Consider the following 20,628-nt stretch of genomic DNA (forward strand, 5'->3'; position numbering starts at 1 on the left):
TTTACACAGCAATATAAGACTCTACTCAGGCACAAGTTTGTACTACAATTGTAAACAGCATTCCCCTTTTAAACGCCAGCAATAGTATTCAATTCTGGTTAGATTCACGGAATCTCGAGCAGTGTGAAAGGAAGAGGCTTTGCTGTCGATGCATTTCGACACTTTAAAGAAGTGGATGGCTCTACTTACTGGTCTTTAATTGTCATATTAACAGTGTGCTTATTTGGCAAAATTTTATTTTTAAAAAGCATGCTGATTCACAAAGAAGCTTCACGAAATCTAACATTCATATAATTAGATACTGCATATTTTCAAGACAATTTTAACTGTTGTAAATTAAGATGTTAGTCACCACCAGGTTACTTTAAACAAATAAGATATAATTTATCAGATTGTCGTGATAATATGTAGTATGACAGCATCTGGAGCCAAACGCAGCCCAAAAGAGAAATTGACCCAAATAACTTGTGTTAGCAAGAACATTATGGGCACAATTACATCAAAGAGAAATACTAAACAAGACAAAGCGACAAAAATAAGTCTCTTTTTGACGATCATGCAAACTGGCAGCAAGGGTTTGGTTAGTTTGTTTACTGTGAAGCTAACCAGATGGTTCACACTTTGATCAGCGCCAAGAAGATTGTGGTTCTAAACAGCTCAAAGTCTGGATAATGTACAGCACCCATTCTTGGACATGTCTGTGTATACATGGTGTTAACTTTTTGTACAACAAATAAAAAGGCATTACTGTACTCATCAGTTAGAAAAGCCTTTTCTGTTCTGCAGATAGTTCACTCATGGAATAAAGATGACATCAGTTCGGGCTTAGTGTGTGTTCTACATGAGAGAAAATAAGGAAATTGGATTAAATTCTTAAACTTTTATTTCATAACTCAATTTAAAAATTAAGGAATTACAAAACATTTGAAAAATGTCTAACTTGCAAAGTTTTTGGCTATTAGATAAGGTTTGAAAACAAATGTTATTGTATTGTAAATGTGAATTTGGCTTTAAAAGGTAGTATTGTGGTATGTTTACAGGAGAAAGGCAATAAACTGGGTCGGTTGTATGCTATAGCTTTAATCAGAACAAGAGTTCTTTCGGTGTGAAATATTATGAAAGGTATATGCTTTCAAATTTAAATCAAGTTACTTCTGGCTACTTTTGGACTTTTAAACTTTTTGAATTATCAAGTTAAGTATCCACTATAGCTTTTTCCCTGAGAAGCGGTTTACAAGATCACAAATCACTGCAGTTTACTGTCCAAAAAATTCATTAGCTTGAATTCGATCTTCAGTCCAAATGATAATTCCAACAGAATGCCTTTTATTCTTTTTAGCATCCTTCACAGGATGAATATAGTTATGCAGTTAGCTGGTTGTTTATGTAGTCATAATTTCAGATTGCTTATGATGTCCTTTTTACAGTCTGTTATGTCTTATTCCTATTTAAATACACAAACATGAAACGTTTTGAGTACTGCTGCCTGAAGGTAGTGTTCTGGAGTTCATAACTGGGAGTGCTGCATTTAATTTCAAATCTTCTTGCCTCTTTCCCCAGAAAACAATTATTTTGGCCATCTTGTATTCAGTCAAATTTGTGTCTATTGTATGGTTTGAATCAATTTAGAGGAGATAAAATACAGGCATGCACAAAGCTGACTCAGATATCAAATTATCATGTACCCTTTTTTCAGTTTTGTTTCAATAGAGGGCATTCTGGCTTACATAACTGAAATATTAATTATCACTAATGAAGGATGACAATTAGAATTCAGGCATGCTTTGATCTACCATAAATGTATCTTGTATAACTGGAGTATAAATTGTTTCTTGCTGTGCCATGGATCAGTTGCGGAGAACATTAAAACAGCAAAATGCTACAAAGGGTACAAACGTCACATAAGGATCTTTATTTGTATTATAATTGAACTGTTGTGTAGAAGTACAATTGTGCTAAAATAATATGGAATGCAATATCGGCCACTCATAAGTCATTTTAATAAATTGTTATACATATCTCACATTGACTTAGTGAAAGATGAGGCAAACGTATCAAACGTTTGTGGGTTTTGTTCTGATGCTGTATATGATATTTGTATGTGAAAAGCTGTGAATAGTATTTGCTTAAATTCCTGAACTTGATCTCTGATAAAACTGCAGAACAACGTCTATTGCAATATTTCTATGATGCCATAATTGAACCATTTTTCCAAGTCTATCATTGACTTTCCCAGTGATTAGCCAGCATGTATTCAGATGCCAAAATCCACAATTTGTTTTACACAGTACTTCTGCTACAAAATGCACTTCTGCATCATTCCCAGCACAATATTGACTTGCATGAAATTCAACAATACAATTTTCATAGGTTGGTACTAACTCTCTTCTGACACCATGTCTCATCAGCTTTCATGTTTAAAGTACATTTTCAGTTTTTTCATTGCTAATGATTTTAATTTTATACATGATTTACTGTTTACCCTCACTCCTTCGTGTCAAACTCAATCGAGTATATTCTTCACTGCACTTACTTTCCATTGCTTTACAAACATGCAGCAGTAGACCACTTGGCTCCTTAAGGCTGCTCCACCGTCCAAAAGATAATAACCTCAAATTCACATTCTCACTTACACCAATAACCTTCCAACCCCTCGCTTAACAAGAATCTATCTACTTTTGCCTTTAAAATATTCAAGTACTCTGCTTCCTTCAGAATTTTATGTTTTAATCAAGATAGTCTTTCTTATGAATTCCAGTAGATACAAGCCTACCCTGTACAACCTTTCATCATAAGATTGCCCTCTAATTCCAGATATTAATTTGGTAATCCTTCTCTGAACTGCCTCCAACACATTTGCATCCTTCCTGAAAAAGATGACCTATACTGTGCACAGCAGCCCAGATTCAGCCTCATCAGTGCCCTATGTAACTAAAAGCTAAGATCTTACTTCTGTACTTGATTGCCTTTGCAATAAATGACAACTTGCTATTAGCTTTCCCAATTGCCTGCTGTACCAACATACTAGATTCATATATGTGGACACAAAATTCCTCTTTATCTGAGTGCTCTGCACTTTTAGATAATTTTTTTAAAAATTCTTCTTGCTAAAATAGACAATTTCACATTTTTCCATATCATCCTCCATCTGCAAGATCTTTGCCCACTCACCTTACCTGTCAGGATGTTTTGTAGCCTTTTGTGCCATTCACAGCTTACTTTGTCACTTTTATTTGTGGTGTTAGCAAATTTTGCAACCATACCTTCCATCCCATCTTAGTTATTTGTATAAATTGTAGACAGTCGAGGAGCCAGGATGGATTTGTATGCACACTGACTTAAATCATCCATTTGACCATACTTTGTTTCCTGTTGGCCAGTCAAACTTTTACCCATACTACTACGTAATCCCCGACACCATAAGCTTTTATTTTTCTTCTGCAATAACTTTTGAAGTGAGACCTTACCAAATGCTTTCTGAAATCTAATTACAATACGTGAACCTTTATCCACAGCGTGTGCTCCCCTAGCTCAAAGAACTATTAGTCCAACGTGATTCCCCTTTCACTCGTGTTTCAGCACGAGTACCTTGAACTTACCTATGTGTCCTGCTATAACTTTAATAAGTTTCCAACATTTTTGTTACAACAGATGTTAAGCTAACTGCACTGTTCTTTCCAGCTTTTCATCTTCCAATCTAATTGGACCATCCACAAATCAAGAGAGTTTTGAAACATTACAACCAATGGATCAGCTGTCCTACCAGTCATGTCTTTCAAGACCCTAGGATGAAGTCCATCAGGACTTGGGGATTTGCCAACCCTCCGTTTCAACAATTTACTCAGTACCACTTCTCAGTGACTTTTCTGAATTGCTTTCACTCTTCCATTTCTTGATTTATTGCTGATCTGGGATAGTGCTTGCATACTCTGTAGTGCAGTCCAATGCATGAAACCTGTTTAATTTATCTGCTATTTCCTTACTTTTCATTATGACTAGCCTGACTAGCTATAAGACCAACAGTCACTTTGTTAACTTTTCTCTTTAGATATTTGGAGAAGTATTTACTATCTGTTTTTATATTTGTGGCTAGCTTTCTTCCATGCTCTAATCTTTTTGTTTTTGTTTCTTTTAATAAACTGTTCAGTTTCCTGATCTGCAACCCCTCCTTATGCAATTAAATGTTGGAGGCAAATATAATGGAGCAAAACTGTGGCAAAAGAAATGAAAATATAGTAGATATGGGAAAGGATAGAAACATAGGCAGCAAAACAGTTTCATCAGAGAGGGTGACCTAAGTTTTTCACGTGGGGCTCTTCCATATTTTATCAGGACAGGCATTCCTAATCTATATTGCTGGGAGCTACGTCAGTGCCTTCATGGGTATTAATGAAGGAGATGTTGGGTATGTAAATGTGTCTAAGTACTTGAGCTATGAAGATGCCCTCAGGATGTATAGAGGCATAGTATAACTCTCCAGTACCTTTTATAATGGAGATAGGCTCAAGGGTGTACTGTTAATGACTTCCTTACCTACAGGGAGGTGGTGACATAGAAGTAATGTCACTGAATTCATAATCCTGAACCTCAGGCCAGTGTTCTGAGGATACAGGTTCAAATCCCAACAAGACAGATAATGAAATTTGAATTCAGTGAAGGGCTGACTTAAATGTGGCCTTGCAATTGTTGCAATTATTATCCTTAGGGAGATGAACCGAACATGGTTGATGAGAAAAGTCAGGGACCACATAAAAGCATAAGAAAAAACATACAAAATGGTAAAGATTAGTGGGAAGCTTTTTAAAAACTAGCAACTTTTTCTTTAAAAAAAATGGAGAGGATGAATAATTAGAGTAAGCTGGCCACTAGCATTTAAAAAAAAAACTCTTGCAACCTTCTTTTAAGATATATAAAAGACGAGGGAGGCAAGAATGGACATTGGATCATTGGAAAATGAGGCTGCAAAAGCAGTGATGGGGAACAAAGAGATAGTTGAGGAACTGAATAGGTACTTTGCATCAGTTTTCACAGTGGAAGTCACCAGCAGCATACCAGAAATTTGAGAATTGGTGGTAGAGGTGAGTGTCATGGCCATCACTAAGGAGGTGTTAGCAAAGCTGAAAGGTCTGAAGGTGGATAAGTCAACCAGACTAGATGGCCTACAGCCCAGATAGTTCCCCATCACTACTTTTGCAGCCTCATTTTCCATTGATCCAATGTCCATTCTTGCCTCTCTCATCTTTCATATATCTTAAAAGAAGATTGCAAGAGTTTTTTCAATGTTAGTGCCAGCCTACTCTAATTATTCATCTTGTCCATTATTGCTTTTTAAAGAAAAGTTTGGTCTGCTAGTTTTTAAAGTTTCTGAAGGAGATAGCTGAGGGGATTGTAGAGGCATTAGTGGTAATCTTTTAGGAATCATGAGTCAAGGAGGGACCCAGAGGACCAATGTTAACACTCCTGCTTGATAAGGGAGGGAGTCAAATGGTAGAAAATACAAGGTCGGTTAGCTTGACCTTGCTCGTTCTGAAGATTTTAGAGTCCATTATTAAGGATGAGGTTTCAGAGTACTTGGAAGTGTGTGATAAAATAGGGATGACTCAGCACAGCTTTGACAAGGGGACGTTATGCCTGACAAATCAGTTAGAATTCTTTGAGGAGGTAATGACCAAGTCAGAACAAGTAGAACCAGTGGACGTGATCTATTTGGATTTTCAGAAGGCCATTGACAAGGTGCCGCACAGAAAGCTGCTAAATAAGTAAGAGCCATCTCCAGCACATCCCTCACCTTCCTGGACCTCTCAGTCTCCATCTCAGGCAACCAGCTTGTAACTGATGTCCATTTCAAGTCCACCGACTCCCACCCACCCTCCTGCAAAATTTCCATCTCCTATTCCCAATTCCTCCGCCTCCGCCGCATCTGCTCCCACGATGAGGCATTCCACTCCCGCACATCCCAGATGTCCAAGTTCTTCAAGGACCGCAACTTTCCCCCCACAGTGGTCGAGAACGCCCTTGATCGCGTCTCCCACATTTCCCGCAACACATCCCTCAAACCCCGCCCCCGCCACAACCGCCCAAAGAGGATCCCCTCGTTCTCACACACCACCCCACCAACCTCCGGATACAACGCATCATCCTCCGACACTTCCGCCATCTAGAATCCGACCCCACCACCCAAGACATTTTTCCATCCCCACCCTTGTCTGCTTTCCGGAGAGACCACTCTCTCGGTGACTCCCTTGTTCGCTCCACACTGCCCTCTAACCCCACCACACCCGGCACCTTCCGCTGCAACCGCAGGAAATGCTACATTTGCCCCCACACCTCCTCCCTCACCCCTATCCCAGGCCCCAAGATGACTTTCCATATTAAGCAGAGGTTCACCTGCACATCTACCAATGTGGTATACTGTATCCATTGTACCCGGTGTGGCTTCCTCTACATTGGGGAAACCAAGCGGAGGCTTGGGGACCACTTCGCAGAACACCTCCGCTCGGTTCGCAATAAACAACTGCACCTCCCAGTCACGAACCATTTCCACTCCCCCTCCCATTCTTTAGATGACATGTCCATCATGGGCCTCCTGCAGTGCCATAATGATGCCACCCGAAGGTTGCAGGAACAGCAACTCATATTCCGCTTAGGAACCATGCAGCCCAATGGTATCAATGTGGACTTCACCAGCTTCAAAATCTCCCCTTCCCCCACCGCATCCCAAAACCAGCCCAGTTCGTCCCTCCCCCCACTGCACCACACAACCAGCCCAGCTCTTCCCCTCCACCACTGCATCCCAAAACCAATCCAACCTGTCTCTGCCTCCCTAACCTGTTATTCCTCTCACCCATCCCTTCCTCCCAACCCAAGCCCCACCTCCATCTCCTACCTACTAACCTCATCCCACCTCCTTGACCTGTCCATCTTCCCTGGACTGACCTATCCCCTCCCTATCTCCCCACCTATACTGTCCTCTCCACCTATCTTCTTTTCTCTCCATCTTCGGTCTGCCTCCCCCTCTCTCCCTATTTATTCCAGAACCCTCACCCCATCCCCATCTCTGATGAAGTGTCTAGGCCGGAAACATCAGCTTTTGTGCTCCTGGGATGCTGCTGGGCTTGCTGTGTTCATCCAGCCTCACATTTTATTATCTAAGAGCCCATTGTGGTTGAGATAAGGTATTAGTATGGATAGAGGATTGACTGAAATAAAGGGGTCTTTTTCAGGATGGCCACCGGTGACTAGCAGAGTTCTTCAGGGGTCTGTGTTGGGACCACAATTATTAACATTATACATTATCAATCTGAATGAAATAACTGATACAAAGTCCAGGTAGAGGGCATGTAGTGCTGAGGAAGCAGCAAGGCTGCCGAAGGACTTGGACTGACTGGAAGAGTGGGCAAAGAAGTGGCAGATGGAATACAATATGGGAAAGTATGAGGTTATGCACCTGAGAAGAATGAATCGACTATTTTTTTAAATGGGGGAAAGGCTTTGAAAATCTGAAGCACAAAGGAACTTGGAAGTCCTAGTTCAGGAGTCCCTTATGGTTAACATGCAGGGTCACTTGGCATTGGAAGGCAAATGCCATGTCAGCATTTGTTTCAAGGGGACTAGAATGCAAGAGCAGAGGTATATACATCAGGCTACATAAGCTGTGATCAGGCTGCATTTAGAATATTGTAAGCTGTTCTGGGCTTTGTATCTAAGCAAGGATGTGCTGTTGTTGGAAGGGATCCAGAGAAGTTTAGAACATAGAACATAGAAAAGAACAGCACAGTACAGGCCCTTCGGCCCACGATGTTGTGCCGTGAAATAATCCTAATCCAAAAATAAAATAAAATAACCTAAATTCCCCTCAATTCACTGCTGTCCATGTGCATATCCAGCAGTTGCTCAAATGTCACTAATGACTCCGCTTCCACGACTACCACTGGTAAACTATTCCATGCGCTCACAACTCTCTGGGTGAAGAACCTCCCTCTGACGTCTCATCTATACCTTCCTCCGAACACCTTAAAACTATGACCCCTTGTGGTAGTCAATCCTGCCCTGGGGAAAAGTTTCTGGCTATTGACTCTATCTATGCCTCTCATTACCTTGTACGCCTCGATCAGGTCACCTCTCTTCCTCCTCTCCAGGCAGAAAAGTCTGAGCTCAGTCAACCTCACCTCGTAAGACAAGCCCACCAGTCCAGGCAGCATCCTGGTAAACCTCCTTTGCACCCTCTCCAAAGCCTCCACATCTTTCCTATAATAGGGCAACCAGAACTGGACACAATATTCCAAGTGTGGTCTCACCAGGGTTTTGTAGAGCTGCAGCATAACCTCGCGGCTCTTAAACTCGATCCCCCGTTAATGAAAGCCAAAACACCATATGCTTTCCTAACAACCTTATCCACCTGGGTGGCAACTTTGAGGGAGTACAAGAATGATCCTAAGGATGAAGTGCTCATTATATGAGGAGTGTTGAAGACACTGGGTATGTACTCAATGGAGTTTATAAGGATGAGTGGAGATCTGATTAAAACTGATAGAATGCTCAGAAGTCTAGATAGAGTGGATACGGAGAAGATGTTTCTACAAGGAGAGACTAAAGCCCAAAGGTACAACCTCAGAGTAAAGATAAGGAATTTCTTCAGTCAGAGGGCGGTGAATCTGTGGAGCTCATTACTGCAAAGAGCTGTGGAGGTCAAATCTCTGAGTGTATTTAAGACAGAGATAAACATATTCTTGACTGTTAAGGGGATCAAGGGTCACAAGGAAAATGCAAGAGAATTGGATTGAGAAACATATTAACTGTCATCAATGAACTAAATGGCCTAATTCTGCTCCTCTATCTTATGGTCTTGTGGTAATTCAATCAATCAATAAAATCTAATCAAATGTTTATCCCCCCCAAAAAAACTAAATCTCTCTCTAGTTTTCCATGCTGTTTTGTGGATCTCTGAGGTCTGTGCACACTAGCAGCTTCTGAAAGTGGAAGCTATGCGGTGGGGGGTTGGGAGGGCATGCCAGTTGGCCTATGCAGAGCTTCCTTGTGGGTGCATGGCCACACAACCCACCGAGAACTTTTCTCCCAGTGCTAAGATGTTATGGTTAATGTATTTCCATTGCTGAATCTCTCAGTATCAATATGGTGGTGGCGGTGGCGGTGGTGGTGATTGGGGGTGGGGGGGAGGAGAGAGAGTGGTGGAAGAAGGAGGTGAATGCCATTGGCTAGAAACTCTAGTAGCCTAGCCAAATAAGTGCCGTGGCTCCAAGAGTGGGTCAGAGAATGGGAGTTCTTCAGTAATTAACTCACCTCTTGCTTCTGCAAAGCCTGTCCACACTACACGGCACAAGTCAGAAGTGTGATTAGAACATGCTCCACTTGCCTGCTTGAGTGTAGCTCCAACAACAAATGAAAAGATTGACATCATACAGGTCAAAGCACACTCTTTGATTGCCACCCTATTAACCACCTTGAATGTTTTGCTCTGTCCACCACTGACTCACCATTCCAGCAGTGTCACCACTCAAAAGGTACACTGCAGTATCTCACCAAGATTCCCCTTACAGCACCCTCCCAACCCAAAGCCTTGCTCCAGGTGGTGGTTGCTATGAGATACATGAGAGCACCACCACATGCATGTTCTCCACCAAGCCATATTGTGCAAGTATCTATTTACTGCATGGACTACAGTGCTTCAAGAAGGCAACTAGCCACCACCTCCTCTAAGGATGGCCAATAAATGCAGGTCCTGTTAGTAATGAACACAGTCTGTGAAAGAATAAGTTTAAAATCCTTTGTCCTCTATCATTCAATTGGAAGTCATGCAGAACTCCTGCATAAGCTCTCTCTCTCTCTCTCTCACACACACACACACACACACACACACACACACAAATGTGTATATATATATATATATAAAATTAATGATGTTCTAGAATTGATTTGATTTATTTGATTTGGGCAGGGAAAAATGTATGAATTGTGAGAATGATTCTGTGCTGAATAGATGAGAATTCTTCCCATCATATTCTGATAACCCTTTCAACACCATCAAGGTTTTCTTAGAATGATAGTCACTGTGAAGTTCTCTTTTCCAGTTCTTCCACTTAGTTCCTCCAGATTTGCCAAGCATACCTTCATGTGAAGGTCTGTGCCCAAGCTTTTGGGTTGCAAAGGCTTGCAGGGATAAAGTCGGCTTAAGTTGTGAGGGATATGTGACCTGTAGCACATTGCAGATTTCTTCATAACCTAGGATGACGCCAAAAATTCCCATTTATAATAAAAGCACTTGGAGTTACCGAGTTCCCATGAGCTCTGTACCTACTTATTGTAACACTATTCTGTCACAACAAATTATGCTTTCACATTATTCTCTCCCATGGAGAGTTGAATAAAGATATAAATCTTAGGACATCAGTTTAGGGTGTTGGTTATGGGAAGTCACAAGCCGATGTGGTTGTTATTACGATTGTAGGAAGATTTGGTCATATTAGACATGGTACAGAGGAGAATTACAAGGATGTTGTTAGGAATAGAGAACATTAACTGCGGGGAAGGATTGGTTATTACATCTACTGACAAATTATGTTGCATTATTAGAGGCTCACTAAAAGAATAATAAGAGTGAGGAACTTATGTTAAGAAGTGAAAAAATAGTGGACAAACTTAAGACACTAAGCCATTATATCTCCAGTGCCAGATGACCTCCAGCCTAGGGTTCTAAAAGAGGCTGCTATATAGATAAGGATTCACTAATTATAATTTTCCTGCATTCTCAAGATCCGAGCATGTCCTGTTGGACGTTAGCAAATGTAAAACTGCTATTCAAGAAAGAAAGGAGAGAGAAAAGGGAACTAGAGCTCAGTAAGCCTCACAATGAGGAAAATGAGGAATCTATCATCAAGAAAGTCTGACAATGGCTCAGACGCAATCTGATTTTACAGAGGAGGAATAATGTTGTACCTAGTGTTCCCTTTTGACCCCATAAAATCACATGAGCCTTTCTCACTGCTGTATTGCTGTGCTACCAACTGTTTTAATCTGCCAGCTCTCTGACAGAGTGCATAAGTTACTTGTGCACATTTTGAAGTTCCCGCTCATAATAGAGTTTCTTAATAATAACTACAGTGGACTTTTGTGCCTTGTAACTTCATGTCAGAGTGTTTGAAGCCTTGGATTGAGAGAGCAGTCAAAGGGCGGCTGTCACTACATGAGCTATATTGGTGTAGCAAGCTGTTGCGAGAAGAGAAAAGGGTGTTGGGGCTGGCTGATGAGTAAATGAGAGTATCACATGAGGAACGATGAGAGGAAAAGAGTTGTTCAATGGGAGCTTCATGTGGGAGGTGGTGAAAATGGCCAAAAATGGATGGTGAGGCCAAGAAAGTTGAAGCAGCGATTTACTGTCTTCCATATTTGCTGCGTAGAATGCAGTCATCTGTCCACCAAACATTGACTGGGTGACTACTTTGTGGAACAGCTCTACCCAGTCCGTAAGTATGATCCCAAATTTCCAGTAATCTGTTACTTTACATGCCCACCTTGCTCTTGCTCCAAAAGCTCTGTTCTCAGCCTACAGCACTGTTCCATGGAAGCTTAATGTAAGCGGATGAACAGCACTTCACCTTTCAATCAGTCACTGTACAGCTTTCAGGCCTCAATAACAAGGTCAACAACTTCAGACCATATTCTCGATGCTCTTATTTCCTTTTCTTTGCAAGCTTCGGTTTTTCTCTTAATTTTCATTGCAGTCAATAACACACCTACTCTACAAACACCTTTCTCTTTCTTTTTTCGCCCACCACCATTCCCTTTGGCTCTGTAATATCAACCCCTCTGCCATTAAATCTCTCCTGCTTTGTACCATCTCACAGAGCTTCCTCTTGTCTTTGTCTCACATGCCCCTTGTTCAGAGCCTATGTTGTCTCTAACTTTTCCAAGTTAAAGTAAAAGTCATGGACTTAAAACATTAATTCTTTCCCTCTTCATAGATGCTGCCTAACTGGCTAAGAATTTCTGGCATTTCTACTTTCATTTTATAGCATTTGACATCTTAAAGAAATGTTTTCTGTTCTTATTGCCAAAATGAATAACCTCACACTTGACCATCTACCGTCTTATTACTCTTTTATTTTTACCTATCTCTCTCCCTTTTCAACCACTTTCTGTTCTTCTGTCACTAATTTTCCAATCTAACCTTTTATCATCAACAGATTTGATACACTACTCTTGTTCCCTTCATCTAAGACATTGATATTAGATAGGAGTTGACTGAGGCACAGCTTGTTCCTGTTGCTACTTATAGCCTGCTAACTTAAATGCCTGACTATCTTCTTCCTGTCTGTTAACCAGGTTAATATATTACCCCAACTTCCTTAAGTCCTTGTTAAAAATAAACTTTTGGTGTGATAACTTATTGAATGCCTTTTGAAAATCCAAATATTCTACAGGTCCCATTTTTGGGGCCTACAAGAAACTTGTTCAAGTATAATAAATTTGTCAAATATTACTTTTCTTTTGTAAAATCATAATCTCCAGTTTAAATTTGTGCCTACAATTCATTTGATTAATTCCTTATCCTCCATGCATCCATATATGAAAGTCTTATTTGGACCATACTCTGTAACCTATCCCTCAGCATTGATGCTTTATTCATGTTTCTATTATTTCTGTCTTCTGGTTTAATTAATACACTTATAGTTTTGTCATTCCCTGCCATTAGGGTAGGATTCCTGAATGCTTCTTTACTCTCTGTCCTGTTGTTTGTTTTTGAAACTGTATTGACTTCCCCATTTGGGGAGAGCCATATGGGATATATGGCACACAAAAGGCCATTCAGGCCATCCAATCAATACCAGTGTTCCTGCTGCACTGGAGCCTCCTCCATCTTGCCTCTTCTAAGTCAACCATTGCAACCGTCTATTCACTTTGCCTTCATGCTCGCCTAGCTTCATTTTAAATGTATCTATGTTATTTACTTCACCCAATTCCTGTAGTAGAATTCCATATTCTCACCACTCTTTGTACAAAGAAGTTTATCCAGCACACTTTATGGGCTTTTTAGCATCTGTTATGTTTATAGTTGCTTGCTATGCCTTTCCCTTATCTGTATCCACTCTGTTAAACCTTTCATAATTTTAAAGACCTTTATTCGCCTCAACCTTTTTTCAAGAGAAAAGAGACCCAGTCTGCTCCAATCTTGAAATGCAATCTCATGCATTTCTGGTATCATCCTTGTAAATCGGGACTCTGCACCTTTTTCTGCACTTCTCTATTCTTTTGTATAATATTTGTGACCAGAATAGCTCAGAGTGCTGTAACCCTGTTACAGATTTAGCATAATTCCTTTTGTTTCTAATTCTATCTCCCTGGGAACCTAACGCTGGGGCTTGAAGTTCTCTTAATGTTTTCCAAACACATATTGCAATTGTTGGTGATGGAAATAGCTCATCAGAATGAGAAGGAACAGCAAGAACTGAAGTTCGAGAATCACGTGGAGAATTGAGGGGGATAGGAAAATAAGGAGCTTGAAGAAAATGAGTCTGTGCAAAGGGTACTGAGATGGATAGGCCAAGAGGATTAGAACCTGGCTGTGATGATCTACTACAAGTTTATCCCTGTATGGAGGTGATGAGAAAGTTGATATCAGAATGGCAATGCAACAACAAGAAGTGGGTTCAGGGACAGGATTAGACAAAGAAATCATTGTCTTTGTCCATCTTTTTCCTTCTCTTACCAACATTGGTGGGTGATGAATAGATTGTGCTTCAGATAAGTGTAACTAGCCTGATGTGGTGTTTAACCTTCACCACTGTCAGTGCTGAAATAGTTCTCAGTAGGGCACACTTGCTTGTTAGTCATTTCATCCCCCCCATGCTCCAAATCTCTAGTCAGCAGGAAGTGGTCAACATTCCTTGCATAGAATTACAGCATTAGTCTCTTTTGAGGGATCAGTTTGAGGTGAATGAATTTCTATCTCAATGGAGTACAGGATATACAATCTAGGTGTGTCCAGTAAGAACTTACCAGCAAAGGGATTTTATTGAGAAAGGTAAACTTTTCAAAGGTGACTGACACTGATCTGGCAATTTTTGGGCTTGGGGACAAGTGCAGGTGGTGAATAGAATTTGTTTGAAGGTACCACTATGCTTCAAATTGGGCATCATGCTGTAGTCTTCATGGAGTACTATAGGGAAAATTGCTAATTGTTGTAGAACCAGTAGATGGTCTGTGGATGGAAGTGTAAAATGATTCAGGAAATTTGGTTTACAGAGTCAACTGTACAATTCTTATTCTAGAATTACCATATTGAATATTAAAGTTAATGTGTATGTGTAGATTTATAGAATAATCTACAAGCATAACTATTATTGTGGATATTTGTTGACATGTATTATGCCACAATGGCTCCCTCGACAGATTTTTTTTTGTTTGTTCTCTGGTCGCGCCATCTATATCTAAACCAGCATTTACGACTCATTGCAAATTGTGCTGGAAAAGGGGTGATGACCCTCCTCCTTGAACTACTGCAGCCCTTAGGGTGTAGGATCACTCACAGTGCCGACAGGAAGTTCCAGAATTTTGACCCAATAGCATTAAAGAAATGGCAACACTATTACAACTCAGGATAGTGTGTGGCTTAGGACAGAGCCTGCAGGTTGTGCTGTTTCCCTGCATCTCTTTTTGTTTTGTGGATGGTACATACTGCTGCCACTGTATTGTTGGTGGAGACAATAAAGTTTTAAGGTAGTGGATGGGGTGCTAGTCAGGTGGATTACTTTGATCTAAATGGTGTTGAACTCCTTTAGTGGTGTTGGGGCTGCACACATTCAGACTAATGGTATTTCCATCAGACTGCTGACTTATGTCATGCTGATGGTGGATAGGCTTTGGGGAGTGAGAAGTGAGTCAATTGGCATAGAATATCCAGCCTCTGACCTGTGCTTGTAGTGACAGAACTTGTATAGCTGATCCAGTCTGGCTTCTGATCACTGGTAACTCCCAGGGTGTTGTTAGTACAGAATTCGGCAATGGTAATGACATTGTTTGTAAAAGGGAGATGGCTAGACTCTCCCGTGTTGGAGAGGAACATTGGCTGGCACACATGGAGATTGAATATTCACTTGTCACTTTTCAGCCCAAACCTAAATATTGTCCAAGTTTCGCTGCACATGGGCATGGACTCCTCCAGTATCTGAGGGGTCTCAACTGAAGTTGAGCATTGAGCAATCACAGTACACCTAAAATGTTGAAGCAGGCCATTCAGCCCATTGTGTCCATGCTGACCCTCTGAAGAGCATCCCATCCAGACCCAGGCCCCTAAACCTATCCCTGCAACCCTGTATTTCCCATGCATACAGCCTGCACATTCCCGGACACTACAGGCAATTTAGCGTGGCCAATCCACCTAACTTGCACGTTGCTGGACCGTGGGAGGAAACCTGTACAGGCATAGGGAGAATGTGCAAACTGCACACAGACAGTTGCCTGAGGCTGGAGTCAAACCTGGGTCCCTGGTGCTGTGAGGCAGCATTTCTAACCACTGAGTCACGGTGCTGATCATTAATAAATACACCACTTCTGATGGAGGAAAGGTAGTAATATAGCTTGCATTCGCTCTCTGGAGTTCAGCTCAATTATACATATTTGGAACAAAGCTGTAATGAGGTCAGGTACTGACTGGCCCTGCTGGTACCCAACCTCAGCTGGGCTTTCTATGTCACAACAGTGGCTACACTTCAAAAATACTCCTTTGGCTGTAAAGCATTTTGAGACATGTCATGAAAAAGCACTATAAGAATTTGAATCCTATTTCATCAAAGCAATCATGCACTTAATTTAAATTATTATAAATACCCTAGCATTGTTTTTTCTCTTCCTAGTTTAAGGACATCAGCCTTAGCAATCTTGTTAATTTTACCTCTAATAGCCTGACTCAAAAGATAGTTAAATAGAGCAAAAACAACAAAAGGCTATCCTTCCAACACGGTCAGCTGCCAAAGATGATAGTTTCCAGCCAATAAGAGGTTCAAAAAACAGTCATTGTCCTGCTGCTCTAATTATAAGTTGAAGGCCTTTTCACTGAAATTTTTCCTTTTCTTTTGATCGCTAAACAGAAGACGCTTCAGATTTCTCTTTTTCCCCTGCTCAGCTCAAGTCTCTCTGATCCTTCTTTGTTATGTCACTAAGTTTATTTTTCATAACATTATTTCCTTCAATACATGTGTGTAGGTCACCAATTCCTCTTTGCAAAAAGTCCCTGGTATCTTATCCAATTAGACTTGCTAAATTAATTGTGCCATGTATGCCAAATTTTCTCCAAATAACATTCTCTTCCATTGCTGTCTGTAGGAATCACTGTTTCCATTATGTTTTATCCAGAAACTTTACAAATTACAATAAAATGACCTAACTTCCCATTGAAAGCCTGTCCTCAATCTCCCTGCAGCCTTCCCTGTTGTCCTTGATGTGTTTGCTAGGTATTTTGATTTTGCTTCAAAAATTACCAAATAAATTCTGCCAGGACTTAGTGTAAATGATGTTTTGTATAACTTACCCCAGTATTACAAAAAAAGTCCCAATGAATGAGATGAAAAATTTTTTGTTAAAAAAGTTTAAAAGGATCCTAATCGTAATGCATTTAAACAATTTGTATCCAATTTCTAGTGAGTGCAAGCTGACAACACAAAATTATTTGCTTCTAGGCTGAGTCACTAATTTGCCGAGATAACAGCTACTGGGCTTTAAAACTAAATAGCTTCCTTTCCAATACTGCCTTCAACATCACCACATTACATGAGTGTTTCTATGGCAAATGTACATTGTCAAAACAGAGTAAAGTGAGTTACCTTATGTTGGTTTCTGTCCTTTATGCAAGTGTTTATACAGAATGATAACTTTGACTGCAAATCCAACCAACAGTGGTCTACATGTAAGTTATTGAGACCATATGGGAATAGGAGATGATTCCCTCAGCAAACTATAAAGGTCCTTTGACAGAATTCCTGATTGTCATAGTTTTTAAACAGCACCAAGATATAGGTTGCAAGGGGTGAGAGAAGTCCTTCCTACATGCTGGAGTCTTACTCCTTCCACATACTCCTCTCAAGGAAGCAGTGGTGAGGAAGAGACTGTTGTCTACCTCCCTGTGGAAGCGCCTTTTCAAACAAGATTTGGGAGAGTTTCTTTTTGTTAAGGTTCACCCTGAGCAGTTCCATAGTGCAGGACTTTGCTGTACAAGCCATTTCCAGGGAAGTACACCAAAACAAACATCAGCTGGGGCTGGAGAGCCAGCAGAACAGTGAGCAACTCCTTGGTCCGCTTGGAACTCATTGGGTTTCTATTGAAAGAGCTGTCATGCATAAAGTGTAAACAAACACTATCAAGGTGCAGGGCTACATGCTGAAGGGCTCACGAAGGCTCAGGGGAGCTGCTGCGGAGTTGCAGTGCGGAAAAGCGGTTGCCAAAGCCCTTTTAGCTAATGAACCAGAAATGATAAGGAATACTCAAAAATACGGACATCACATTGAAGCCCTACAAAGTAAAACATGCTGTTCAGACAAAAGTTAGATTCTATTGCACTGTTGAAAGGGTTCAGAAAAGATTAACAATGACGTTGCCAGGTTTGGAGCGTTTGTGCTTTAGGGAGTGGCTGAGGCTATTTTCCCTGGAGCATCAGAGCCTGAAGGGTAACCTTATCAAAGTTATAAAGTCATGAGGGGCATGGATAGAGTGAATACCTAAGGTCTTTTCCCTGCAGTGGGGGTGTCCAAAACTAAAGGGCTAGGTTCAAAGTGAGAGAAGAAAGAGTTAAAAGGGACCTAAGGTGCAATGTTTTTCATACACAGGGTGATGTATGTATGGAATGAGCTGCCAGAGGAACTGGTGGAGACCAGCACAATAGCAACACTTAAAAGGCATCTGGATGAACAGGAAGTGTTTAGAGGGATATGAGCCAAATGCTGGCAAATAGGACTAGATTTAATTTAGGATAGCTGGTCAGCATGGACGAGTTGGACCAAGCGATCTGTTTCCATGCTGTATAACGTTGACTGAATGACTTTTTGTAGTTTTGAATTTGAAATGATTTGCCATCAGGTATATATCTGAAAAGGTGCATATATTAAATACTAAGAATGTTGCAATTGTTTTGAAGTGCCTAAGAATGCACTGAAAGGAGAAAAATTTAATTTTATTGCACTTAATAAGACAAAATGTATTGGAATGTATTTAAACAAGTTCTATAAATGGACGATATTTTAGAAAGAAAATGTTAAGTTGTTTGCGCTATCAAACCCAATGTACTTGACATTGATAGTGTACCTAGAGTGAGGTGTTTCATTTCTAGGAATTGCTATTCCTTTCATAAGGCACAAAAGAAAACCTTAAATGTAAAAGGAAGAATTTCAGGAAAGACAACCAAAGCAAAATCAAAAGAAAGATTGATATAAAATGAACTATTTAAAGAACAAATGAATAAGGCAGTGGACAACTGAGCTGTAGCAATCTAACCTTGTTGTAAGTGAATAAAAACAGTTATGATTGCCAAAATTATTTTGCACTTTCCATCAAATGCACATCCAATTCTTAGAGAGGCCTCTAAAATCTTAAAAGGTGATTTTTTTTGATGGATGCTGTATCATTTTGAAGGACTAAAAACTTTAATAAATTAGTGATAGAAACTATTTCAGTGGGAGCAGAGATGTGGTCAGCATTTCTCACATAATGATAATTGGACAAGAAAAATACTTGAGATGCATGTCAAAAAATTGGACAAGGCCAAACTTTCTGTTAACTTAATATTACGATTGAGCAGGAAAAGAGCAGCCTTGTCTTAAGACTAATGGTAAAGCCACTATTCAAACAACAGCTATGCCAATACCACTTCCTTCTAAATTAATGCCTTACAGCTGTTGGTAGATGGAAGAATGGGATAGTGTGGGCTATAAACTTGTCCATATCTGCTGCTAACAGTGCTGCTCTATGAAAGCCTAAGTGGTGTGCTACTGCAGTTTGAACAGTCCCTTCTAGCAAGGAAAATGTGCCAACCAAATGGAATGATTTCTCCCAGAACAGAATCTCCCAGAATTTCTCAAAGAATTTACCATTAAGGAACAGTGAATGTGAGGGCGAGTGGCAAAGTATTTGCAGGGTACTTCATAAAGGCACTTCTTTACAAGAATGTCACAATCAGAAAGTCGAACTTGATAAGACTTGCATTCATGGATAATGCCAAAAAACATCAAACATCAGGCATGCATTCTATTTTAAAGTGCAAAATCAATTAATAAAGTGTTAGAAGGTTAACCTTTGCCATAATCTCGTGTAGGATATACTCAGAATGCTTTTGCACTGAAAGGGCCATGAAGCCAGGGGTTGATACCATGAACTGAACCCTGTCAACCACAATATTCGAAAACTGATTAACCCTATAAATTAATCCTACCTATTCCTGTAGGTTTGCATCTGAAAAAAAAGGTTTGCGCTTGCTTCGTGAGTGCATTAGGATTCTTTTAATTTTGACATTTACAGAGAATTGGGCAACATGTTAAAATGGCAAAACCCTTTACAAGTACATTTATCATCGATCACTATTTAAAGTTTACGCGGTCGTATTTGTAATGTGCATACTTTGGTCTCTTGACACTTAAGCTATCACAGCCTTGTTTGTACAGGGGAGGTTGCAATTAATCATCTGTTGGTTAATAGGGACAATATGCATTAGTGTTAGTGCCAGACATGTCACAAGCCCAGTTACCAGGGCTAATTTATTTGAGACAATAATAACACCCACAAAAATAACCACTCAAGTTATCTCATGATCGACAAATCATAGCGTATGTAACGCTGCAGGGTAATATTTCAAAGAAATTGAGTCTGGATAATAAAACATGACAATTGTGAAGATCTCTTATATAGCGCAATAATACATAAGGGTCTCTTACTTTCCATTAACATCCGATTCGCCTGGCAGTGTATGAAGTCACGTGGCAAATTTTAAAGGAAGCTCGCCACAAGTGGGAGATCGGACAATGGGAAGACGTTTGATTGTTTTAGGATTGTTCCTAATATTGCGTCCTGCCGCTGGTACATACATCCCCGGCCATGGTAAACCAGATCACCTGGGCATTTACACATGTTGTCGAGTGTTAGAGTATTGATCTCTTTCACGAGAGAAAGAAACTGAACGTGTACCAACGCCTCTCTCTCGGAGATTTAGAAGCCACATTGTGCGGCAATATGCTGAGCGTACAATGCAAATTGTAATTTCAATCACTTCAAACTTTTAGCATCGTACTCCATCCTTGTAACTATTAATGACTCATCCTAATAAAACAGCCACAAATCTTTACTTTCACCGTGCCTCGAGGACATTTTCACTTTATGTTCCAGTCTTCAAACTCGTCTTTCAGGAAATAAGTGTAATCTTGCCGGAGCATTGTTGTGAGTGTACTTCGTGAGTCTTTTTATTTGTTCTGCGAGCTCGAAGTTTAAGCTCAGTTTGTGAGCTAATTTCTTTAAGTCGCCTGTTCTATGTACAGACAGCAGTCAGAAACGTTGGCAGTGATCTTGACCTAAGAAAACATTAACTGCCTGAACAAGAGGCGATGTGAACACGCCCATAAAACACGAGGAACCTAT

At 40.3% G+C, this 20,628-nt stretch overlaps 1 long non-coding RNA gene across 1 annotated transcript in view; it reads right to left on the reverse strand.

Annotated features, from left to right (window-relative positions):
* Positions 1-20,628, reverse strand: part of LOC125454373 (uncharacterized) — a 27,302-nt gene continuing 6,674 nt past the window's right edge. Inside the window, exon 3 of the long non-coding RNA XR_007247974.2 lies at positions 1-837. This is a non-coding gene — a long non-coding RNA (uncharacterized LOC125454373). The remainder of the gene's footprint in view (positions 838-20,628) is intronic.

The sequence above is a fragment of the Stegostoma tigrinum genome, chromosome 7 (assembly GCF_030684315.1).
Source record: "Stegostoma tigrinum isolate sSteTig4 chromosome 7, sSteTig4.hap1, whole genome shotgun sequence".
Lineage (NCBI taxonomy): Eukaryota > Metazoa > Chordata > Chondrichthyes > Orectolobiformes > Stegostomatidae > Stegostoma > Stegostoma tigrinum.